Here is a 26,894-nt window from a genome sequence, read left to right on the forward strand (position 1 = left end):
GCATCTTATCCTCAGTTATTTAATTCATGTAACCCACGTGGTCTATAATGAGGGCTTGAAAAAGAAGAGGTGACAGGCTTATTCTAAAGGGGCCTCCATCTACTGTGTATGTAGATAGGCTGTGAAATGTATAAAGCCTGAGGTTTCTGAGACTTAAGTTGGTTATCACTGACCTCACCACATTTCTTAAACAAACAAACAAACAAACAAAACCAAACAACCACCAGGGTCAGCAAGTGGCCCAGCAGGTAAAGATGCTTGCTGTCAATCTGGATGACCTCTGTTCAGTCCCTAAAACTTACATTGTAGAGGGAGAGAATGGATTCCCCATATCTCTCTCTCTCTCTCTCTCTCTCTCTCTCTCTCTCTCTCTCTCTCTCTCTCTCCCTCCCTCCCCCCCCTCTCTCACACACACATACATGCGTGCGCTCACGTAATTTAAATAAGGCGCTATCATCAAATCTGGATATTGTTGTCTTCTAACTGAAATGTCACTCACAGTCATTGTATTTCTGGATCATGTCAACATGAAGGAGCTGTCTTTATGCTAGTGAGCTATTAATGATAATGAGTACTTACACAAAGTATGCAATTAGGAATTATAGAATCATCTTTAAAAACCACCCCCTTCTATAGTACAGAACTGCACTTTAGGAGATATTATTATTCCAGGTACACAAAGTGTCTTCTATTATGCTAATCATTTAGAATAATGAGTAAGCTGTGCAGGCTACACACTGTCTAACAAACCTGCTTTAGTTGACCTCTCCTGTGCTCGTTTTGAAATGGGGTCTCATGGAGCCCAGTCTGGTTGGTCTTCAACCCACTTGGGATCTTCCTGGTGCTACTGCCTAAGTCCTGGGATTACAGACCTGTGCTTCCATGCCTTTCAGTGAAACACTGCTGGGGATGAAACTTGGGGCTTTTACATGCTAAAAAAAAAAAAAAAAAAAAAAAAAGCTTTCCACCAGCTGAGCTACCTCCCAGCCTGTGATTTTACTTCACAGGAGACAGTTAAACAAACTGTGCAAGTGCCAGTTTTTCCTTGAAGTTCCCTTTTTCACCCAAGTCATCTCTTTTGATTCAAGTCTCGGGTCTCATTAAGTTATTTATCCCTCTTCTGGCTCTGGAAGAGGATCTGATTGGTCACTGAGTTCATGAGGGATGCCTGCCTCGCCTGGTTAGGTCCCCACCAGCATCATTGCCATGGTGAACAGAGTTACACACACTTGCCTCAACTGTGGTCCTTAAGAGGACCAAACAATCCCGAAAGCAGAGGGACTCCGTCTTGATGAAGACACAGGTAAGATGGGATTCTGTGTCCCTTGTGCGCCTCAGATGCCCTAGGATACCCCCTCTCCTCAGGTTTCCTGGCTTCTCCATCTCCTTGCAAAGGCCCACCCTCAGTCTCTCTCTGTTAAAAATAAAAAAGTGACTTGACATCTCTAGAGGAAAATGTCAGCTAAATTCACCAGCCAAAGCTTGTACAAAGAAATGGCTATGGAACTTCAGATGACTAATTAGCTTTAGAATTAAAGAAAGGTTGGCAAAGTCTGGGCTGGAACAGTGACTCTGTGGATAAGAGCACTTGCTGCTCTTCCAGAGGACCAGAGTTCAGTTCTCAGCACCCATGTCAGAAGGCTGACCACTGCTTCTAAGGCCAGGCACTCGCACACATAGACAGACAGACAGCAGACAGACAGGCAGGCAGGCATACAGGCAGACCAGGCAGAGACAGACACATATCACATCACACACACACACACACACACACACACACACACACACACACACACACACACACGCTCTTTTTTTTTTTTTTAAAGTGAGGTCAAATAAGGCCACAGACTTTTAGGATTTTTTCTATTTGCTTGGTTCCAAGTCAGAAAATGGCAGGCGTCATTTGATGCCAGTTCATTGTGGTCTAATGGGAGGAGGAGAGAACTGGGAGGGCAGAACACAAGGTGAGCAGTGTTCTGCTTCAGGGCTGGGCACGGAGGTGGATTACTGGGGCCCAGTAGGAACGCTCTCCTGACACTGGGAGCTTTCAGGCCAGACCAGTCAACAGGAAACGGAGGCAAGATCAGTGCATTGGTGTTCCCTTCATTCTCCCTCCATCTCCTGACCCCTGGTTCTTCCTAGGTCACATCCCCAACTCTGAACACTAGTGCTGATTATCAGCAAAACATTAACCCAATTCACACACACACACACACACACACACACACACACACACACATACATCCACTGTACTATCAAGTGCATTGATATCCCAAACATCCCACACACTGCCTGGATGATCCACTAGCTGGCTAGCTACTAGTTGGCTTGCTCCTCTCCGAGGGAATGTAGCTGTACCAGCCCATGTAACTGATCTTCAGTAAATGGCACTCCCATGGTCTACCTAAGTCACTAAGTGACATCCTGCTCCTGGAGGCTGGCCCAGATGAAGGAAATGTAAAATCCTCTCTGTGCCAGGTGACTGCCAGCTCCATTCCTGACCCCCCTCAAGGCTTCCCATGTCCATTTCCACTCCTTTGGTTGTCTTTAGGGAAGCACCTGCCAACAGGTTGCTATGACAACTGGCAACACAGCTGAGGCACAGAAATAGATCACCAGGAGAGCTAGGAACAGGAAAGGCAAACCCCAATGATAGCACTGAGATCCCCAAGGCTGCTCTGACCCCCCAAAAGGAGCATGAAAGGGGGACAGGGGACTCCCTTCAGGCCCAGGATAGTGACTCTATTCCAAATCATGTGTGCTAGTAGCAGATAAGCAATAACCCACTGACATTAATAGATTTTGTTTATTAGTGTTCTGAGAGTCCAGGGAGGAAATTTATTCAGAAGTACAAGTGTGACAGACAGCCAGAGGCAGGTAGAAACACTGAGGTGGTTAAAGAGAAAAATCTGCTTGCACAAGAAATGGTGGCCTTAAACAAACAAACAAACAAACAACCTAAAGATTTATTTAGTTTTATACATAAAGTACACTATAGCTGTCTTCAGACACACCAGAAGAGGGCATCAGATCTCATTACAGGTGGTTGTGAGCCACCATATGGTTGCTGGGATTTGAACTCAGTACCTTTGGAAGAGCAGACAGTGCTCTTGCCTACTGAGCCATCTCGTCATCCCCCAGCCCCTATTCTTACTGTCCCATTCCTTGGAAAAGAAAGAAAAGGCAAAGTAGACTAGAAATCTAGGGCTGTCATAATGGAGAAGGGAGCTTTGTGGCCAGTGCTTTGCTCTATGGAGTGAGTTTGACAGTGCTTACAAAGCCCCAGGAATGAAGAATGTATAGCATATAAAAAAAAATCACTCCTGTGCAAGCAACAAAGGTTCCAGAAGGGGGAAAAATATCAGAAATGAACAGAAACCAAAAATGATCTTAGCAAGAGGGTTTAAGATCAATAAAAAGGATGTGTCCCAGTGTTGGTGAAGACGACAGACATCCTGACTGAAGTAGTGGCATACCCTAGCTCTGGGACTCGTGCTGTGGGTCTGTTGGCCAATTCTGCCAGCATCACCAGCAAATACATTCAACTGCCAGGCACTCAAGAACAGAAGGGAGACAGTCTCAGGAACTTGTGTATATATGCTCGAGAAAGAAGTAGAATTTACAGGAAAACGTTGGTTAAGGGCCTAACGGGTATGCTCCAAAGATTTTGCCTCAGTTACCAAGGCAAATTCTCAAAAGCTGAACATGTTGGCACTTGCCCGGACTTCCGGAACTTGGCATGGAGATATGGGAGAATTAGGAGTTCAAGATCACCGTTAGCTGTATAACAGCTTGAGGCCAACCTGAGCTATGGGAGACCCAGTATCAACAGACAAGCAAACAACAACAGCAACAGCAACAACAGTAACAAAACCTCAAACGACTGTGAACGAAGATCATTACTTGTACGGCATCCTGTTTCTATTTCAATTTTGGCGAGGTCAATTGTTTCAGGAACATAAGCACAAGTAGATAAAAAAGACCTTGCAAAGAAAGACCAACTTGCTTCAAAATAGGCTTCAAAGAATGCAGTTTGCTGCCTCATCTAAAGGGGTTCTGTGCTTCTGCAAACCGCTCTCAGCGAATCATGTAATATATTCACCCAGATGAAAGAAGATAAATCAGATCTTTCTATCTAAGAGTCTTCTTAGCAATAATCTACTATACAGCAAAGCATTAGATCCCTGGTCCCACAAACTTCTAGTGACAAAAGTCTGGCTCTGAGATCTCAGGTAGCCTGACTCAAAAGCAGCTAATACAAGTTTTATCTTTCAGTGTTTCACACTTCTTGGGGCACACACAAGTATGGATTGACCTTATTCCCTTGCTAGGAAGTTTAAGGCAGAGGCTCCCAGAAATACGGCTCTGAGTAATTCTGCCCAGCACCCCTCTTGGCACACCTGAGTGCCTTGGCATCTCCAACTCCAGTGGAGCGCTTCTGAGATAAGCTCCCGAGCACAGTGAACAGAGATGGCTCAGTCCTGCACGCTGGACTGAGAACTTCTCCTGATTCATAACCTTCTTTTAACAAATAGTATTCTAAAGGTCAGTTAGAAATCGTCACGGTCGGTTAGGCGGCTCCACCCCTTCCTATCCCCACTCCCCCCTGCCCCCAACACAGATATGGCAGGAGTTCACAGACTCTTCTTTGCACAGCTCTTTCCTTCTGTGAGACTGCTGGGGGGTGGAGGGAGCTGAGGAGAGCGTCTGTGCCTGCAATGGCTGGACCTGGCCAAGCAACTCAGAGAGCAACAGTTAAGACTCCTCTCAGAGAGAATGGCCTATACTCGGGTCTCCAAGAGGTTCCTTCTCCGGGTAACATACAAGGGAAGCGGCCCGAAATGAATGAAGCTACCATAAGTGAGATTTGAAGGAGGTGAGGGGAGAGATTCAAATGAGCAAGACAGGAAATCCTTGTAGAATCCTGCATGGAAAAGGACAGAGCCTCCTCACCTGTGGTCCACAGGCCAACCTGCAATTTCAAACAAGGACTAAACATGTGGAGGGAACCCCCTGTACACACACACACACACACACACACACACACACACACACAGATGATAATAAAATGTCCTCTCTCAGACCCTCTTACCTATTTCAGAATGTTTGTATGATCTAGAAATTGGTATCGCAGATGCAAACCTAAAAACTCCGACCTGACAGACACATCAGGAAACCACTTGAGTGTTCTTAGAAGAATGTGCACGTGCGGTTTTCTTACTCCTAGACCAGAATTCACACCCCTTGTCTCTGTGCTGTTTGAACAGGCAGAGTGCTGTTTGGTTTTGCCTGCTTCTTCCTAGGTGCACTCTAAATGGTATTCTAAGCAGTTATTCTGATAAAGGGCTGGAAAAACACCCAAGCTTTAGGACACCTTCATTCCTGTCATCCTCAGAAGCAGGGAAGTATGATGTGGCCTTCCAAAACTGGCTTCTGGTAGCTTTCTCTCCTCCCAAACACCACAGAGCAGAAGCTGGGCCTCATCTGAAGTAACCCATCAATTCTTTCCTCTAAGTGGTATGCCTGAGGGGGAACGCTCCCCGTGACCTTGTGCTTAGCTAACTTCCCGTGTCATGCAGCACTTCCGGCCCAGCTCCGTGCCAGGAATAAAAGGGAACGCAGATGTCAATGAAATGACGGGGCTATACGAGATAAAAAGATCGCCATCTGTAGACAGTCATGTGTAGGCTGCTCATAGACAAGAAACCACAAACCACTCAGTTGGAAAAGAGGAGGAACGGCGTGGGGTGGAATTTTGCTTTTTAAGTACCCCAAAATCCCCCAGGCTCACTAATAGTTACACTATAATATGATGGCCTTAAATGCTTTCCCTACCCACAGCAATATCACACATATCACAGACATTTAGCATCTACTCCTACACTGCAGTGAGATCAGTGGATAAGACTGTGACTCTCCAACACTTACACAAAAAGTCAAACATGGCCATGAGACACATGTGACCTTAAAACGGTGGCAGGGCACGGAGACAGGAGGACCGCTTGGGCTTGCTAAGCTGTCAGCACCCACATTGTCTAGCTTCTATTAGCCTGTAATTCCTGCTGCGGGGAACCTGATACCCCCTTCTGGCCGCTGAGAGTACTCTCACTCATGTATGCACACATATGTACAATTAAAAATAAGGACATCTTAAAGGTTGTTAGATTTACTCACGTTTGCGTGTCGACAAATATATCTGGGCATACACACACCATGTCAACGTATAGGGAGATCAGAGGACAATTTGAAGGAGTTGGGTCTCTCCTTCGATCACGTGGGGGCTGAGGGCCTGAATATATATCGTTAGAATTGTTGTGAGCCCCTTTAGCTGCTAAGCCAGTGGCTCTCAACTTTACTAAGGTGGTTCCTCAGGTTGTGGTGACCTCCAGTCATAACATTATTTTCACTGATACTTCACAACTGTAATTTTGCTACTGTCATGAATCATAATGTAAATATCTGTGCTTTCTGATGGTCTTAGGCGACTCCCGTGAAAGGGTTGGTTGACCCCCCCCCAAGGGGGCCAGGACCCACAGGTTGAGAAGTGCTGTGCTAAGCCATCTTTACATCAGAAGGCTACACTCAGCGCATTAAGCCAAAAGCACCGGAAACCTAGGTTGTAGCAAACCATTGGTTTTTAAAGGAGTTAATGAGGAAAAAGGAGGAGCTGATCTGCTCCACGGCAGAGCAATGTCTCCGTGACACTCGACACAAAAGCTACAACTGCAGAGGTCATTCACTTCCATTTCTCTTGTTGTCCATCTTGAAATGTGTCACCGTGTGTGTGTGTGTGTGTGTGTGTGTGTGTGTGTGTGTGTGTGCTGAGACCCAGGTCACATGGCCACTTGCCACATCGACTACAAAATTCAGGTCTCCTGACTCCTCCTCCTTCAGCTTTCAGTGCCTTCCCCTTCCTGTGCAAGGCTTGAAGCCTCTCAGCTCTCTGAGAGCCAGGTGGAGACACACACACCTCTGTGGGTAAAGGCCAACTGTTAGGAAGAGTGTGACAGAAGGGAGCGGCTGCTAATGAGACAGGCCTGAGTAATCAGGCTGAGGCGTTGTCGGCAGGAGCTGATGAGGCTGGACCGCTTGGCCGAAGATGCTGTGATCACTGCTCACACCTGACAACACCCACACTCATACCCGTCTGCGTGCAAATACACATTCCTTGGCGATCCCTGTTTGTCACACCCTTCTGAGGCACCGGCCTCAAGGCTCTCAGGGCATGAGGACCAAGCTGAAAATAGAAACGGAGGGTTAGAAGGGTGGGGCAAGGTTCAAGCAATTCAAGCAGTGAAAAGAAAGTCCTCGAAGCATGCCTGAGGAGGTCACTGGAGTTTCACATTTTCTTCTTCTCTGCTCACTCTGTTTACAGAGAGATTCTTCAAGTGCCTTAGAGTTGACCGTGTGGTATCTCCAATTTTACTCTTCAGGACCTTAGAGAACTTTTATATCTGAGGTCTGATATAAGCCCTTAATTGCAACAGTGTAAAAGGCAAACCCACCATAACAGTCACAAAGCTGGCCTGGACCAAAGTAACTCCTCTCATTTAAACGGAAGTTAGGTCTGAGAGTGACTTTCTGTAAGACTCATGCTTCCCAGGAAAACAGCAACTTAGAAAACATCATGATGCCAGCAAGTGACCTGCCCAGCAGTGTTTGCGGTGAAACATCCTAAAACTTAAACCCAACAGGGCCCCAGAGTTGTCCGTGAGCGTGACGAAAACTTTTATGAGAAAATAACGTATACAATTCTCCCCCCATGCTGCAGCCCTAAACCAACATGTCCGTTGCTTATTGATTAGGAGGCGTACAGCAACCCACAGATTTATAAAATAACACTTTCTTTGGTGGTGATGGGGGTGGTGAACTGCCTGGGGTCATCGATATATTTGACCTTAACAGTATGACTAAGAATAAAGGACATGGCCATGGGTTCCAGGGCAAGTCACAAACTTATAGAATCCACGGGAGCACACCCACCAGTGAAAACATGCTAAAACAGCAGCGCCTTCCATCAGCTACAATGAGGGGCAGCAAAGTATTGCATTTAAATTCAAGTGTGTTCCATAGCTGCAGTTGCTCATGGAGGCCAGTAGAGGGCACTGAATCTCCTTGGGCTGTAGTCACATAGAGTAGTGTGTTACTCTGATGTGGGTGCTGGGAACTGAACTCTGGGCCTCTGGAAGAGTAGCATGTGCCCTCAACCTCTGAGCCGTCTCTCCGGTTCCAGGAAGTTTTAAACTGAACGAGTTAATTTTGGCAACACTATTAAACCACTACGAAATAGGGATAAATATTTTAATATATATCACAAGATGGTTTTGAGAATTCTTTTGACATTAATACCCTTTTTCTCTCGGATATTTGATGTATCTATCTCAATTTTATGAAATCTTTTAGGCAATCATAAAGAGTAAGTGATAAAAGACTGAAAAGTAACTGTGATTGAGTCACCAAGAAATTCAGTGGGTAAGGAAGGGCACAGGCTACCAAGCCTGACCACTTAAACTTCAGTGAATAAGAACCTAATAACAAGCTATTCTCTGACCCCGACATTCAACCTCTCCCCCAACACAGACAGGCAGTAAGTATGATTTTTAAAAAAGACCTAGAAAGTTCAACATTTATAATATATATGTTATAAAATGTCCAGTTACATGTATACCACACACCCAGATTCTAATTGAAGTTGGCTCTTTATGTTCTGAAAGGCGAAGATATTATTACTTTTTTCCCCCAGCAGTATCAACTGGCTATCCAGGACTTTCCTGTGGTTATATTCTTTCCTGGTCAACACTCTCCTAGATTTTGTGGTGTGTGTATGGGGTGTGTGTGGTGTGTGTGTGTGTGTGTGTGTGTGTGTGTGTGTGTGTGTGTGTGACAGTCACATTCAAACAGCAGATCTAGGCAAACCCATTTCAAATTTCACAGCAAATAAGCTCCTCGAAGCTCAGAGTGGGCCACTTTATCAACTACCAGACCCTGAAACTTGTCAAGTGTCTTCAGCTGACATGAAGCACGGTTTACTAATCCCAACATCGCAGACAATCACCCTGATAAAAGCCAGTAAATTAGCCAATTCTAAAACAGAGAAAAACCCTAAATAACCATTCTTCCATACAGGCCTGACATTTTAAAGGTTAAAAACAAGCAAACAAACAAAACCCAAAACCAAAACAACAGAAACAAAAACCAAATTAATCAACCAAGCAACAACAACAAAAACCCGAAACCAAATCAACAACAGCAACAGTAGCAAAAGAAAAAAAAAATAAGAAACCAACAACAAACATTCTGGTTAAGTGAAAGAAACCCAAGACATATAATAATATTAGTTACGCATGGAAATCCAGGCCTTTAATCCTCATCTCATTCATCATGCTAGAGGAATGTGGCCAATATTGCCCTATACATTTGATACCACCGACTATGCCAATTGCAAGAGCATAGAACCCTGTAATTCACTTTTGGTGTACAAGCAGACCATCAGCTCTGCTCCACAGCAGCTAGGGGAAAGGCAAGTGTGTAGTTAATAAAAACAAAACAAAACGAAACGAAACAAAACAAAACAAACGAGTGATCATCCAGGGCTCACACTGATAGCCCCTCACATTGGGCAACACCCAGGGCTCACACTAGCAGCCCCTCCCACTGGGCTCACCCATCTTTACAAGGCAAGTCCACAGACAGTTGTTCACTTACAGCATTCACTATGCTCTGCTCCCAGGAAGCCTCCCTGAGACTTCACCATGGAAACTTCCCTCAGCAGCTGGGATGCCCAGGTTCTGGTGGTGTCTTTCTTTCTTTCGCAGAGAGGTTAGAAATACCTGGCATGAGAACAACCCAGAAAAAAAGGATATGGTAAATGCATCCATCCAATCACATCATTCAACAATCCGGACATCTGGTCAACCAATGTCATATTTCGGCAAAGACCATTTACCAGGACCTGTTTCAGTTAGTTAGTTAGTTAGTTAATTTGTGTGCTATATTTTTGTTTGTTTGTTTAATTGACTATCTGACATAACCAACCTTTTTTTTCTTCCTACATTTTTTCCCTCTCCCATGAAGTTGAAGCCAATTCTAGGAAACTTCAAACCTAATCCCAGGTGATATACAAACTTGCTCAAAAGAAGCCACTCACTATTTGTTAGAGTCTGGTGTTCACCTGTAATCCTAGTATTAGGGATGTAGAAGCAGGAGAGCTAAGTCAGACCCTGTCTCAAAAAATACCAAAACCAGCAAGGAGAGGGAGGAGGGGAGTCAGAGAGAGAGGAGAGAAAAATGTTAGAGGTATAGTTCAGATGTATAGCACTTTCGGAGCACCTGAGTTCCTGGGCCTAATCCCCAGCACTGGAAAAACAAACAAGATCCCCAAATAAGTCTCTTGACTTAACTCAGGAAAAGGAAGCGAAGACTACAATCTCTGGCCATTTTCATACCTCCCAGTGAGACTGGGAAGATCAATAAGAGCTCTTGAGAAGCACTCGAAGTTCCCCAGAAGACAGACACTATGTCAACAGAAGGTGTTATTATTGGTCACAGCCTGCCACTGAGCTCTCTGAGCCAGAGGGTAAAACCTAGCTTTGGCTGAGGACCAAGCATCAGGCTCTCCCTGGGGCACTCAAACATTGACACAACCCCCATGCTGCTGTGGTGCAGGAGGGAAGAAGATCAGAATTGGAGATTCTTGGAATCTCCAGGAGAAATTTAAGAACATAAAGGTAGGAAGGAAGGAAGGACAGGACAGGAAGCTAAAACTGGAAAGGACACAAGGCACACTACAGAGCCAGGAAGGGGCATAGTGATCTGGGTCGCAAGCAAAGGGCTGTCTTCAATTGCAGATCCACGGTGTTTCTTGTGCCAGTGTCTGCAGAGCTATGAAAGTCTCCACTTGCCTCGCTGCCACATTGTCTCGCCAGTGACTCTAACACTCACATACACAAAGGTGGTCCAAGGAGGATCTTCCTGAGAAAAGGACTGGATACAGCTGGCTGGGGTTTTAAGGCAAAGACCTGCTCACAGCCTAGTAGAGAATGCTCTACATCTGGATTTCTTATTCTCCCCTTCTTTCTGGCAGGCCCACAGGAACAATTGCTTCCAGACCAGTACTATCAAACCATTTTGGCTTCTGTGCTGGGAGGAGCAACAGCAGAGGGAGATGAATGAATGAGCACCGGTGGCTTTGAGGGACAATGAAGGCATAGGGTTGCCAGCTCCAGTCAGGGTTGGTTTTTTTTGTTTGTTTGTTTTGTTTTGTTTTTCTCTTCCAATGTCATGAGCACAAGTTGAACATTCTTGGGATTGGTTGTTTTAGCATTGCGGATGTGGGAAGAGTGATTTCCAAGAGGAAAAAATGAAGTGGCTCTCTCAAATAATAATAAAAATAGCAATGATGATAGCATGGTGATGATGATGATGATGGAGGAGGAGGAGGAGAAGGAGATGGAGCAGAAGGAAGAGAAGAAGGAAGAGAAGAAGGAGGAGGAGGAAGAGAAAGAGGAGGAAGAGAAGGGGAAGAGGAAGAGAGTGAAATAATATCACTTCTTAGATTTGGAATTGGTAACACTGATTAGCAGAACTCAAAATAAATTTTTTAAAAGGGAGAGACAAAATTAGTTCAGAAAGGAGGAAGAAGGTGCCTGTTCTCCTGTAGTTAATCGTGGCTTTTATAGTGGATCCAGCTTATGGAATGCTTTCTTATTAATTAGCACATTCAGAGGACAGAACTTCACTTTAATGCCACTACACTCAACCAGGGCCAGAACAGTGAACAAGGGAGGCAAGGACTGAGGTCTTCTCACCCCAGAGGGTCACAGCCTTAGGGAACTGTACCAGCTGTGTTTTTAAAATGTGTAAGATTAGAAACCCAGACAAGCGTCAGGAAGAGGCAACAGATGCTCTGATGAGGAGTGTGGGGCTGGGGAAGGCTTGCAGAGAAGTGAAAGGTAGAGCTTAGCCCAGGCAAGGCTGGAGGTGCAGCTCAGTGGCAGAGCTCTGGCCTAGAAACAGGCGTCAGGTTTCAGCCAAAGGAAATAGGCTAAGCATCAGTGAGCCTCCTCTAGAGCTGGACTCATTTCTCTTACTGGTTTGATGGAGTTCTTTGTTACTTATTTCATCAACTACCTTCTGTGACCTGAGAGGAGGCAATTCTTCCCTCTGAGTTAATAAGCACTGGGTACATCTGCCAGGAAGAGCCACTCCACAGAAGTACTGTACACCATGTGACAGGCAAGGAAGTCCTGGTTCCCTGAAGTACCAAAGGTTAGCCCAACCTAGTAGTGAACAGAAATGCTATCTTATCACAGGCTAGCCACAGCTGAAGAAAATCCACTCAAAGGGGGCTAAAACCTGCACGATGGCATATGCCTGCAATCACTGAAATTGGGAGGCTGACGGTAGGCGGACCATGAGTTCCAGGCTAGCCTGAGCTACATAATAAGTGTTAGAATGCAGGTGAGGCTGGGCCTATAAAGGGAGGCCCTGTCTCAGAAACAAAGTCAAACCCAAAGGAAACAATGAAAATGAAAAACATATAAAAGTGTTCAAACCAGTTGTTACATGCAAATCTCTCTCTCTCTCTCTCTCTCTCTCTCTCTCTCTCTCTCTCTCTCTCTCTCTCTGTGTGTGTGTGTGTGTGTGTGTGTGTGTGTGTGTGTGTGTGTGTGTGTGCAGGGGTAGTTGACAAAAATCAAAAATGAAAACTTGGTACCTCTCTTTAAGTTTCAAATTTCTGGCTTCCCCTTGATTACACACACACACACACACACACACACACACACGCTTGCTTGTGTAATTTTTTTTAAAAAGTCATCTCTCCTGTACTTAAACAGCATTTATCTCCAACTTCAATAGCACTACTGCTTTCTTCCTGACTTGTAAATTGGACTCAGTTTACCTACCCCATCGTGGAGGGGGCATGCACAGAAGCAAGCAATGGAAAAACTCTGTTCATCTCCACTATTTCCCTGTTCCCTATCATCCCAGACCTGGTTCAACTTAATTCGTCCATTAAGGATAAAAAGCATCAGTAGTTTGTATTCTCCAAACTGATGATGTCCTCAGGCAGGCCTTTCTCCTGTTCTCTCTCTGAATGGAGTCAGTCTGAAACAAAGATGGCCAGCTGAGCTCTGAGTCTCTTCCCATTTAAGATAGCCAGAATAAAGTATGACTTCATCCCCCTACTCGTTTCTCACCAAAAATTATCAATACCATTCCACCTGCAGGCCTCAGAATATTCCTCACGATGACAGTTATGACAAGCCTTAGAAAACCCAGAGAGAAGAGAGAATGCAAAAGCCAAGACTCCTTGCAGCCTGGTTGCCCAGTATCTTTGCCATCAGACCCGGGGACACATGCCAGGCTGACAATCTCATCCTCCATTCACAGGACAAAAGGACACCATGCCAGCTTCTCCTTCCCTTGGCTGCCCAAAGCACTTACAATCTCGGCTGCACATTTTGACCCAAGGTCATTTTCAAGTCAGCACTCTGCTATGTTGTCTTTTTATCCTCCATTGGATTTATTGAAGTCTTGAAGGCGCAGAGACTTTATAAGCTTCCTGAGGACCGAGACCTTGCCGTGGCCTTCTTATGCAAGCTCCTAATAGCATCTAGTGGGAAGAGCTTGGAATGGAAAAGAACTGATCCAAGGCCCAAGCCTGATCTGGAAGAATTTAACCCTTACCTGCAAAGGGCTTACTCCTTTGTGGCTACAGTTTAATTTCTTCTCTGCAGAGGGTACTCCCCTCCTTTCTCTATGTAGAGGTACACTCTAATGTGTGCCTGTGTGTGGAAGCCAGAGGACAACTTTTGGGGTGTCATTTTTAGTAGGGTTTCTCACTGGCCTGAGACTCAGCAAGTAGGCTTTCCTGGATGATCACCTGATCACCCGGTGCTGGCATTAATAGCTCAATTTCTTTTCCCCTTTAAAATAGGGTCTCACAGTGTGGCCCTGGCTGACCTAGAACTTGTTATGTAGACAACACTGGCCCTGAATTCAGAGAGATTTCACAGGCTTCTCCCTCCCCAGTACTGGGATTAAAAATGTGTACCGTCTGCCTGGCATACTCAGCTTTTTGAGAGCGTAGACTCTGGAGGTTGAGATGAGGGTCCTCATTCTCGCAAGGCAGATATTTTACTGAATGAGAAAGCCCCTCAGCTCCCCAGACTCTTCTCCTTCCTCTGCCGTCCAAGGACTTGGAGGTCCAGTGCTTCCCATTCCAGTGAAAGTTTCCCACAGAACTGAGAACAGTTGCACTTGGCCTTCTCTTTCCTGGTCTTTGAACCCATCCCCTTTTTGTTCATTAGTGGTCTCTGGAAGACTGCTAGGTCCCTCTCAACTATTCACACACTCACTCCCAACTATCTAGACCCTTGATTCTCACAGTGTTTTACTAAAACTTCTGCTGTTGAGACCCTCATCCAATGTGGAGTAGACATGGAGCTCTTGGAGGGGAGAGATCTCAAACTGGAACCCACCCCAGACTCAGAGAGAAGCCATCCCTAGAACTGCTCATTGGGAAAGCCTGGGTGTGGGCCTGAGAATATGCAGTCCCCAGAAGAGATTGACACTACTGTTCTGGGGTTCATACCTAGAGAACCACCCCTCTATAGGGGCATCCTTCAAGCCAGATGGAAGTTGGTGACCCTTTTTCACTCTAAGATAGGTATATTGGAAGAAATGATAATAACACAGTCCAAAGAGATACCAAATTACCAAGACAAACAAACAAGAGATACCCATACACTATATAATATATTAATCTATTATGATATCTCCAGACCTTCCTGAGGTCAACTCTATCCTTCATCCCCTTTATTTCTTTCTTAACTATAGACACTTTTCCCCAGCCTATAAGCATGTTGTCCTTTATATTTCCTGAAAGATATCTACAGTGTCCTGTAAAGTTTCCAAAAGGCTGGCCCCTTTATCTGATTAACAAAGGGACAGGTTAAAAATGTAGTATAAATCTCAGGTCGGCATTTCAACACCAATATCTTAAAGCCTAGGAGTTGGATTTCCACCATGATTTTTTGCAAACTGTTTTTCTCATTTAAAGGTCACCGTGGCACCTGCCTTCCAAATGGAGAGACCTTTCTCAAGTCTTCATCCTAACTAGTTTCTGTTCTAATACCCAGTTCAGTTCACTAGAATTTCACTCAATCTTTTAGTTGTTTGAGAGGCTTGCATCTCCACCCGATACACACTCCTACCCTCCATTCCTCCTCTACCTCTACCTCCACCTCTACCCCACCCCCATCTTCCATCTCTCAAGTTAGATTTATTCCCAGACCTTTCAGTTATAGGATGACACACATGGTCCTCTGCTGATCCCCACAACTGGCCTGTCCCTGCTGTACCCATGCATCTCCTCTAAGTAATTCAAGGGAACATTTCTCCACATCTGGATGCTGTGAAGGTAATTTCCATCTAATTCAGACCCCAAACCACTAAGCTTAAACTACAGGGATCACACATGGCAGGCCAGATCTGATTGAGTAGACCTTCCAAAGGGACAGAGCTCAACAGGAGAAAGCAAATGTTAGCAGGGGGCAAGCAATGTGATGTGAAAGGAGAGCAGAGGAAGCTGAGAGTAGCAACCACTGCACGGCCAGCAATGGATCAGGGACCCGGAATGAACAACCGCAAGGAAGTAATGTCTACAAATAACCACATGAGCTCTGGAAAGGCCCTGGGCTTGAGGTGGGAAAGCACCGCAGGTAACACTGAGATGTCAGTCTCGAGAAAATAGGAACATGGGAGTGAAGGAAGCGATGGATGAGAAACTGGTATCTAAGAAATGGGTCGTAAGTCACTGTCCTTGGAGCAAATTCTGTACGGTAGCAAAAATTAATACATGTGTTACAATGAATTCTGATTTGGCATGAGTCACTTTGAAGTGTTTTTGCTTTGTGTATGTATGTATATGTACGCGTGTGTGATTGTGTGTGTGTGTGTGTGTGTGTGTGTGTGTGTGTGTGTGTGTTTTAAATGAGTCAGTGTCTTAAGTAGCCCGGTCTGGTCTTGAACCTCTAACCTTCCTGCCTCCACCTTCTAAATACTGGGATTACAGGAATGTACCATCATGCCTAGTGAGTTCTTAATCTTTTATTTTTCTACTTCAACCTAAATAAACTAATACTTTTCATTTCTCTGAGACAGTGTTACACTGGAGTTTTGTTTTGCTTCTTTAAAGACCACACCTTACTATGTAGCACTGATGGTTTGGTCTTCAGTAAATAGCCTAGTCTGGCCTAAAACTCACAATAACTCTCCTGCCTCAGCCTTATGAGTGTTAGGATTGAGGGATGTACCACTATGTCCATCCAGCTCCTACAGTCCCCTCCTGTAGTTCATTTTTATTCTGAGCTGTATTTCTCCCTCTAGTGCCTTTGTCATTGTCCCATGGCTGTACAGAGGCACCATGACCAAGGCCACTCATACAAAAGAAAGCATTTAATTGGGGGCTGGCTTATATTTTCCATTAGTCCATTAGCATCGTGGCGGGGTGCATAGTGGCTTGCAGGTAGTGGCGGGGTGCATAGTGGCTTGCTGAAGCTGGAGCTGAAAGCTATTTGTTGATCCATAGGCAGAGAGAGCAAGTGAGAGAGAGTGGGGGGAGAGATGGACTTTTGAAATTTCAAAGCCCACCCTCAGTAACACACTTTTTCCAACAAGGCCACACCTCCTAATCCTTCCAAGTAGTGCCACTCTCTGGTGACCAAGCATTCAAATATATGAGCCTGTGGGGGCAATTCTTACTCAAATTCATCTCTCCCTGGAACTGGACATGTATGGAACCAATCAGCTTTGCTTCAAAACTTCCCACCTCCTCTGCCCAAACCAGTTCGTATTAAGTTTCTGATCAGTTCCAATGGCATTGTTGGCTTCCCTTTCTCCCATGGTCTGTTGGCTGTCAACTCCTAACCGTGCCCATTCTATTCCCACAGCCCCATGCTAGTCCTGACTCCGCTCCTGGTAGCAGTTTACAGTGCTCTGCATTCCTTCGGCAGTCTCTAGACAAAACCAGTTACCCTCCTAGTTTCAAACCACCTGAAGTAGTCATCAGGCAATGTGGCTTCTTCTTGCCACATGCCACGCCTTCCCTGGTCCCTACAGCTACTGGGAATCTTCCAAAAACCCTTCTATTAAGTGGCACAGTAAAGACAGATTCTCACACTGTGCCCCATTCTGGCCTCAAAAAAATTTATACCACAGCAACCCCCCACCTCAGTCTCTAACAGTAGAATTCCAGCCGTCAGGGTCAGCCCAAATTCCTTATCTGATGTCTAAGGACTTTAAAATGATTTATTTTGTATGTGTATATGAATACACAGGTGCCATAGAATTTGTGGAGGTCAGAGGAGAGCTCTCAGGTGTCATTTCTTCTAGCAGGTGGGTCCCAGGAATGGAACTCGGGACATTTGGGGCTGGCAAGGTCCTTTACCAGTTGACCCATCCTACCCAATGTGTTTAGGACTTTCCCAGACTGGCTTGTTCAATTTCATTTCCTACTTGTCTGCTGGGGTGTTTTTGCTTGCTTGTTTGTTCTGTTTTCCTGGTGATGCTAGAGATAGGTCCCAGAGGCCAGAGGCTTGTCCATGCCCGACAAGGCTCTCTGCTGCTGAGCAACTGCTAACAGGCCAGTCACATGGAACCACTGACTTCCTGTCTGAGAGTCCACCACTATCCTATACATCAGAATGCAAGACAGCTCTTCCTGCCAAGCCTACACCCAGCCTTTCCCCTTGCTTCCCGTCATCCTCCTGGGCCGTGGCTTCTCTATCAGAAGTGCTATGATTTTGTATATGAACTCTGGCACATTCTATTCCTGTTCCTTAGAGGTAGTCATCAACTTGTGCCTTCTCCTAAAAGAGTTGACACCTCCCTGTGCAGATTGTAGTAGCATCCATGAACAAGAGTCTGCTCCTGTCTGCTGTTCATAAGCCCCCAACTGCCTATTTATTTATTTTATTGGATATTTTCTTTATTTACATTCCAAATGTTCTCCCCTTCGGAAACCCCCTTTCCCACCCCCATCCCCCTGCCTCTATTAGGGTGCTCCCCCACCCACCCACCCACCGACTCCTGTCTTTCCACCCTGGCATTCCCCTACACTGGGGCATCGAACCCCCTCAGGCCCAAGGGCCTCTCCTCCCACTGATGCCCAATAGTTCTACATATGCGGCCAGCGCCATGGGTCGCTTCGTGTGTATTCTTTGGTTGGTGGTCCAGTCCCCGGGAGCTCTGGGAGGGCTGGCCTCCCTTTTCTAAAAGGACGTTTTATTTTAAATGGTGTGTATATTTCTGTCTGTGTGAGGTTATGTGGCCATGAGTGCAGTTGTTTATGGAGACCAGAAGAGGGTATCAGGTCTCTGAAAAGTGGAGTTTCAGATGGTTGTGAGCTACCTGAGTTGAGCACTAGGAACTGACCCATGGTCTTCTATAGTATATAAGTTTTACTGCTGAGCCACCTCACAAGCCTCTGGAAGGCTTTTGTAAATCAAAACGCCTTGATAAATCCCTGCTGACTAGCTGGACATGCTGGCGTAACAAGTGCAATGTCAGCACTCAGGAAACAGAAGCAGGAGGATTACTGGGAGTTCTAGGCCAGCCTGGTCTATGTAGCAAGCGTTAGGACAGTCAGACAGATGTAGCAAGACTCTGTTTTAAAAAATTAAGTGAGATTTTTTTTTAAAAATCACATACGAATAAAACAGAAATTCCTTTTGACTAACTGCTTGTATGTGTTGTATTTACTTTGCTTTGTCATACCTTCTAACCTCCTTCCTCTGTGGTAATCAAATGAGCTCTCTCTCTCTCTCTTTCTCTCTCTCTCTCTCTCTCTCTCTCTCCAACCTGGAGAAAAACCATTACATAAGCCAGCAAGGAAACTGCTCAGTCAATGAATGAAGTATTTTTAAGAGCCTCTCCTTCCACTGAAGGATTAAAGCTGACTTCCAAGGAAGAAGTGACCAGGGCTGCCACAGGAGGGAAGCTGATGAGAAACAGCTCAGAGAGGCAGGCCTGGGGCTGCACCAGCTCACCAAGGCAGGCAAGGAGCATGGAGGCAGGGCACAGAAGGACTGGTTGGTGTGAATCCTATGAAAAAAAATGAAGGACCAGGTTTATTCACCAGACCACACATTCCCCAGGTAACCAACAGCTGACAACCAGCATGGACTATCAACTAGAAAGTGTCTTCCAGACTGGCTACCCTTGGGTACAGTAGGCTGTTAACTGGTTGGTGGTGGGGACACTCAGAACTGAAATTAGCTAAAATTGATCCAAACAACATGAAATCAGAGAAATAAATGTTTAAAAAATTCAAAGATTTAAAACAACTTTCATTCATATCAACCCATGCCACAGTTTCCTGTTATTAGCGAATCTCATCACAAATGAGGGTGAAGCTTTCTTCATGTGGTACAGGCTCTGTAGGGGTGTGTGTGTGTATTGTATATCTGGGCTGTGACTCCTTTCTGGCGCAATGCAAAGTTTGCTGTAAAATATAATGATATATCCAGAGAAAAATAGATCTGTGTGACCAAAATAAAATGCAGATAAGAAATAAAAATGCTATGGATACTTAAAGGATACCTGAGTGCCAATTAGGTGAGTCTATGGGGGATTAGCTTTAGGACAAGATAACTTGTGCTTCTTGCCAACAATTTATTCTTGGGTTTATTTACCTCACTTCTGGTCTCATGGGGACTGCTTAGGTCCTACAGAAGGGGGTACTTCTGTGGCCCAGGAGACAGTGAATATTGATCTTGAAGTCTGGAAACCACTCTGTAATCTCATGTTCCCTAGGTTACTGGTCCCCTTTCTAGCTACAATGAGTCACACACACCTTCTCCCTAGAGAACAGTATTCTTTGTTTTTTTAGGTTTATTTATTTTATTTTATGTATGTGAATACACTGTTGCTATCTTTAGACACACCAGAAGAGGGCATCAGATCTCATTATAGATGGTTGTGAGCTACCATATGGTTGCTGGGAATTGAACTCAGGACCTCTGGAAGAGCAGTCAATGCTCTTAACCACTGAGCCATCTCTCCTGGAGAACAGTTTTATTCATTTGTTTTCATTTGAAAGTTTTTGGGTCTCAGCTAGTTCAAGTCAGCATATAACTTGCAATGTAGCCCGGGGTGACTTTGAGCTCTGGATCCTCTTGGCTCTACTTCTGAACAGTATGGGCTGTATGGGCATGAAGCACCACACTTGGTTTGCTACAAAGCTGAGGATCAAACACACGTTATTGTAGCACCCCACAGACAGCTACAAGCCCAGCCCCTTAGAGCTCTTTTCCACCATTCGAGGTACCTGTCTCCTTGCTACAATATTATGACTTTCTGATGCAATCAAATGTAAAGTGTTGCAAGACAAAGACAGCATTCAAAGTGTCTTGCCCTTTGGAAGAGGCTTAAGAACATGATTTTGTCTTCAAAACTGATAGTCTCAATGGGCTTAGGTGTGAACATCACGTAACAGGAACAATACTTGGTGTAGAGCCTGTTGAAACACCAAAGGCAGGAGGTCTTTGATGTGGGCCCTTGTGTGCCAGGTAACGTGCTAAGAGATGCCTCTGTCCTTTCTATGAATGTGGACTTGAAAACCTGACACCTTATTTGGACTAAATATTAATGGTGGGGAGTGCTGGAGGGAACGTGGGGGAGGGGCTCTAGGAGTAAGCACACATGTTCACAGTCTGGGTTGAGAGCCATTACAAGTCACCATGGGAGTAAAATGGTATGTTCTATGTGCTGTAGCATTTGAAATGTAAATAAAAGGCCATTTCAACCACTGTTTTCTGAGTCAAGGACCCTGGCTAGATGCATTTGTAATTTGTCTTTGAGTCAAAAAGTTCAATTAAAACACCTGGTAATAATGGCTCATTCCAAAAAAAAAAAAAAAAAATCCCAAGGAATTTTTATTTTACCTAATGAGAATTCTACAGGACTCTCAGTTCCCTCGAAAGTGGAGCATGATGGCATAGTCGTCAATGGTAGCATCACTAAGGAGGTGCAGCCATGAGGCCAGGAGTTCAAGGCCATTGGCTCCTTGCTCAATTTGAGAGCAGCCTAAGCTATACCTGACCCTGTCTTAAAAATAAATAAATAAATAATAAATAAATAAATAAATAAATAAATAAATAAATAAATAAATAAAAGCGAAAGAAACCAATGTAACAGACGTAAGGATTTAAAACCCTTTTAAACAATCGACATCTGTTTACCACCAGATGTTTCCAGAACAGGATCTCAAGCAGGAGCATTGCCCTGTTTGTACCATAAAAGTGACTAATGCCGGTTCTCCTTCTGCCTTCATCTCCCATAAGGCTCGGGGGATTCTCTCGCTTACAACGCTTCCTGTATCAAGAAAGGAGACAATCTCTCTCTCCCTAATTGTTTTGTCGAGTGAGCTCTCAAAAGTTCATTTTTGTTACCCTTTTTCAGGCAAAATAAGAGGCCTTTTACAAAAATTCTATTGCTAAAACAATGGAATTCTCCCGGGAATGGCTTCGTTATGGAAACGAAATGACAGCTCCTTTTATGCAGCCAGGCAGAAAGTGTGCGCGTAGAAAAGACATCCCAAGCACTCAAGTATGTGTGTGGGAGGACAGAAGATGCTATTTTTAATTCCGATTGCAGCATCTCTCTCTCTCTCTCTCTCTCTCTCCTGCGGGTCTTTCAGCATAATCATAATCATAATAAGACTGATCTAAAAAGAAAAAAACAAGAGAGAGATTTCCATTCCTGCTGACCCCAGCAGAAAAAGAGAAAGAGAGAGAGAGAGAGAGAGAGAGAGAGAGAGAGAGAGAGAGAGAGAGAGAGAGAGAACAAATAGAATGATTAGTACAGTTTTCTTCTGCTCTGAGACATGGCTGAAGGCTCAAAGATCCCAAATCTTTGAGATGCTCAGAACGGAGACTCTCCCAAGTTCAAAGCACCAAAGTCCCAACGGTAGCCACCTAAAGCCTTTTCACATCCATCCACACTTGGTACTTGCGACTTTCTCACGGTATAGAGTTTGCAGGAATCTTATAGGTCTGCTAAAAGTCACGTGTCAGCTCCTGCATTTGTGCCTAAGAGTTACCATTTGATATGTGTGAGCCAGCCTGGTAGGAACACCACACGGGACGCCCAATGTCTAATTTCAATAACCAGACAGCAGGAGGCACCCAAGTCAACAAGCATGGAGTGTCCTAGGTGGCTGTACAAAGTGATGAATGCAAGGGGTCCATCGAGTGTGAAGGATCTGCAAATCTGACCTTAGAAGAGAAAGAGTGGAAGAGGAAAGTGGAATTACAAAGGCTGGCCAGCTAGGTGACCGACATGTTCACGCTCGCTAGTAGCATTACTGGAGGAGTAAAAGGTTTCTCCTTTTTAATGGGAGTGTGATGGAGGTGTGATTAACAATGACTGTCAACTTGACAGTATTGGGGCTCACCCAGAAACACAAACCTCTGGGCATGGCCCGGGAAGCATCAGCCATATCATGGAAGCCTTTGAGCAGTCTGTGAGGCTTATATAGAATATGCTAATAAAGGTGGGAGGGAAGATGCAGCCTGAACGTGGACATCTTGATCCCATGGGCTAGGGGTTCAGACTCAACACAAAGGACAACTCAAGCAGAACACCAGCCTCCATCTCTCTCTGCTTCCTGATGGTGGGCACAATGTGACCAGCTGCCTCAATCTCCACCCACCAAGATGTCTCCACCATGACGGAGCTGTAAGGCCAAATAAACTGTCCTTCCTTAAGTTGCTTTCATCAAGGTATTTTTGTCACAGTCACATGACAAATAACTGGTAAAACAGGTCAAGTTCATTCACATAAAATTGGTCATTTTAACCATTTTTACGATGGTTGTTTTACCAAAGTATACGATTCAGTTTTTTTTTTTTTTCGTGCCTTTACAATGTCCTGCAACCATCACCATTGTCTAGCTCCCAAAGACTTTGGTCATGCTCCATGAAATCCCCAAGTCTATGACACAGCCCTTCTCTGTTCCTGATCTTCTCAGACACTGGCAATACTGAGCCAGCAATCTGGTCTACAGAACAGCCTGTGGTAGTGACACACACGCAGAATCACACACTGCAGCGATTCCTCTGATTAATTTTGTGGTATCCAGAACCAATGAAGAGGCGTGGTGCTGGGTGAGTCTGTGAAGCTAAGTACTTCCAGGAAAGATAAATTAAGAATGAACAATGCTTTCTCAGAGTGTGTGGCACCTCCCAACAGGTAACCCAGACAGAAAGAGGCACAAGACAAAGTTGGGGTTGCCTGGTTCTTGCTGGGTGAGTGTGTCTACTGCTGTTGCTGCCAGCACTCTTTGATGACATCGGACTCATGCTTCACCTGACCTCCAACATGGACTGAAGACCAGAGATGGCCTGGGAATCTGCAGGCCTTCGTTACCAGATTGGGGCTGATGAGATGTTCATCTGTGTTGACTGGACAGCTCCCGGCTTTGCAGTCTCTCCAATATGCAGATGGGCCTTGTTGGACTGACTCTATCCTGTAAGCCAATCTAGTGAATGCCCTTTCAGAATACAGACACATTCTATTGGTTTTGTTTCTCTGAAAAGCCCTGTTAAATATCCATGTATTATGTGGGCAACAGTGACTAGCAGTCACACACACACACACACACACACACACACACACACACACACACACACACACGTTCATTTACGTGTGAACTGCCCCATGACTGTCATCTTTCTCTTAGCAAGTATTTCAAGGCTCATCTATCCTGCATTATGTATTATGTAATGGTATTTCACTTTGGTTTTGGCTGAATAATATTCTATCATTTTGACATACCATATTTTGACATACTTCATCAGTGGTAGACAATTACATCAGTTCTACTTTTGATACTTATGAACATTCAAACACACTTATTTGTCTCCTGTTTTCAATTCTTTGAAGGCATAAGACTTAGGAGTGGACCTCCTGGGTCTCATAGCAATGATATATTTAGCTATATGAGGAACTTTAAAACTTTTACCCACACTGGTTATATGATATTGAATCTAATGTCATGGTTGGAGGTTGGAGGATTCTAAGGATGTTAGCTCAATAGTGTGCTTGTCCAGCATGTACAAGGCCCTGAATTCAAGACACAGCACCATGGAAAGTGAATGGAATGGCACATGCCTGTTATTAGCACTTGCCAGGAAGAGGTAGGAGGATCAGAAGTTCAAGGCCATCTTCAGCTACTTTGCAAGTTCAAAGCCGAACTGTACTATATGAGACACTAACAAAACAAAACAAAAACAAAGAAAATAGAGAAAGAAAGAGAGAGAGAGAGAGAGAGAGAGAGAGAGAGAAATAAAGACACACACACACACACACACACACACACACACACTGCCAGTCACCATTGCCAACATAGTACATGGATATTTGACAGAGCTTTTCAGAGAAACAAAACCAATAGAATGTGTCTGTATTCTGAAAGGGCATTCACTAGATTGGCTTACAGGATAGAGAGTCAGTCCAAGAAAGAAAGAAAGAAAGAAAGAAAGAAAGAAAGAAAGAAAGAGAGAGAGAGAGAGAGAGAGAGAGAGAGAGAGAGAGAGAGAGAGAGAAGGGAAGGGAAGGGAAGGGAAGGGAAGGGAAGGGAAGGGAAGGGAAGGGAAGGGAAGGGAGGAAAAAAGGGAGAAAGGAAGGACAAGAGAGAGAGAAAAGAATACAAGACTAAAGATTTCACTTGGTCGATGTCTTTGCTTCTTACTTTTATTTTTGTCTTTTTCTTCTTACTGTCATCAACCCTACTGAGTGCGAAATTAGTTTTAATTTGCACTTCCTCAAATGTCAATGACACTCAGTGGCTTTTTGTGGAATTCTTGACCAAAGGTGTATCCACTTCAAAAAAAAAAGGTCGGTTGGAGGTTTTTGTCCATTTTTACATCAGATGATGATGATGAAGATGATGAAGATGAAGAAGATGATGATGATGATTAATTCTGGGTTGCAGGAATTTTTCATGTGTCAATAAACTTGACTTTTATCAAGAACATGCTTCATATGTATTTTCTTCTGGCCTGTGCCATATTCTTTTGACTATGTCCTTTGAATTTTTATAATTTTTCTATTTTCACTTTAGTTTCTTGTTCAAAGCATCCTAAGAATCTCGTGCCAAATCCAAGTTCATAAATTATCTCCGTGCTCCCTTCTCTGAATCTTTGCAGTCTGAGCCCTTACATTTAAATTATTGGTCTACTTTAAACTTTTTGCATATGACCAAAGTAAGGCTCTGACCCCCATCTGCATGTGTATGCCATGTGTCGTTTCCAAGTGACTCAATTCCATTTGTTGAGGAGACATAAGAGCAATTCTGAGTAGAGAGTGACTGTCGTCCTGGATCTTGAGGAAAAAACTTCTGTATGTGTTATGTGTGTTTACACACACATATAAATAGAAAATTATCTTTAACTCATGTCTGGATGTAGAGGGCCTCTAGCATATGGTGAATATATTTTCATTATCTCACATTTTTAAGCTCTAGCCCATCCTTCGGAATCATGACCCTCCCTCCAGTCATGAGCTTTCAGAGATGCCAACCGGCACTTGGGTGGTCTGTTTACAAGGACCAGTTTCCAAAACCAACAAGGAGTTTGAACTTGCTTTGTTTCCTAGTCCTTAAGTTCCCTTGCTCCCGTGCTTCTCCCTTCAGTGAACTCCCCTGCTTCCCCTCTCCCCTCCCCTCTCCTCCATGCCCTGCCCCCTTGTCTCCGGATGTCTTGAAACTTGCGTGTACTCTTCCATTCATAGTCGCTCATTAAAACTCAGTGATCCCATTTATACAACATCGTATATGTAAAAGAGAAATAAAATAAATTTTGCATGATGCCTAAGTCTCAACTTTTAGGAAAAGAAAAAACAAAAACAAAAATGAAACAAAGTGTTAGGTGACACATTCCAGGTTTCTTGCACACTCCCGAAGCATCCAAGTGTCCAAGACTGGCAACATGTTGTAGTTCACTGAATAGGTTGAGAAAATGGTTTAGCCCAAGTTATGGGATTTTTGAAAAAAGCTCTGGGTAGGGGCTCTAGTGTACAGAGAGATAGAGAAGTCAGTTGCCAGAGCTTGCTATTTTCTCTTAAATGTAAGCCCCCATTTTTTGCCCCTGAATACCGCATAGACAGAGACACTATCTTTGTTGAACACTGTCTACAGACAGAGACACCTTCATTGCCTTTGAAAACTCACAAAACTTGAAGTTAACATATTAGCTCTCATTCAGCTTGCCCCCAAACCCTGTGAAAGCAAGGTTACGGTTTTCATATAACAGATGAGGAAACTGAGAGGCGGGAGTAACCTGAACATGGTATGCCATGGACCCACGGACAATCCTTCCGTGTGTGCTCACACAGTCTGACACCAAAATCCATGACAAAAACAACAGTGTCACATCAACATCACCTACTCGGCATCTGATCTATGGAAAGGGGCTGGGAAGTATAAAGACGTTCCTTTGTTTACAATCACGCTACATCCTGAGAAACCCATTGTAAATGGGTAAATGCCACACATGCAGCTAATGTCCACAGCCTAGGACAGTCCAGCTTAGCTGGACACTAACTACCGATATCTAGCATGGGGCTTCAAGGAAATATCCAGATTCAGGATAACATAACTGAGGCAGGGACTTCAGACACTGAGGGAGGGAGAACTCTTTCTGTATATGATAATACTGGGACAGTGGGTCATGAAATATCTTATCATGGTATAAAAATAGCAAACATCGAGGAAGCCATCACCGCACTTATTTATAAATCACCCCAATGCCTACACGCCATTATGAAGTATAATTAATGAGAAGTGGCAAGACTGATGGATATAAAGCCAGAAGCCCTACTACTTAAAA

General features: G+C 44.5%; 1 protein-coding gene across 18 annotated transcripts in view; it reads right to left on the reverse strand.

Annotated features, from left to right (window-relative positions):
• The window catches only part of Atxn1 (ataxin 1), a 415,237-nt gene that overhangs the window by 138,361 nt on the left and 249,982 nt on the right, over positions 1-26,894 (reverse strand). For 15 of the 18 annotated variants that reach the window (NM_009124.6, NM_001199305.1, XM_011244386.3 and 12 more), the window contains one exon: positions 9,706-9,830. The exons of the other annotated variants lie outside the window; for them this stretch is intronic. The gene's annotated coding sequence lies outside the window, so the exon portion shown is untranslated. The remainder of the gene's footprint in view (positions 1-9,705; positions 9,831-26,894) is intronic. 18 annotated transcript variants of the gene reach the window in all.

Source organism: Mus musculus, chromosome 13 (genome assembly GCF_000001635.26).
Source record: "Mus musculus strain C57BL/6J chromosome 13, GRCm38.p6 C57BL/6J".
NCBI lineage: Eukaryota > Metazoa > Chordata > Mammalia > Rodentia > Muridae > Mus > Mus musculus.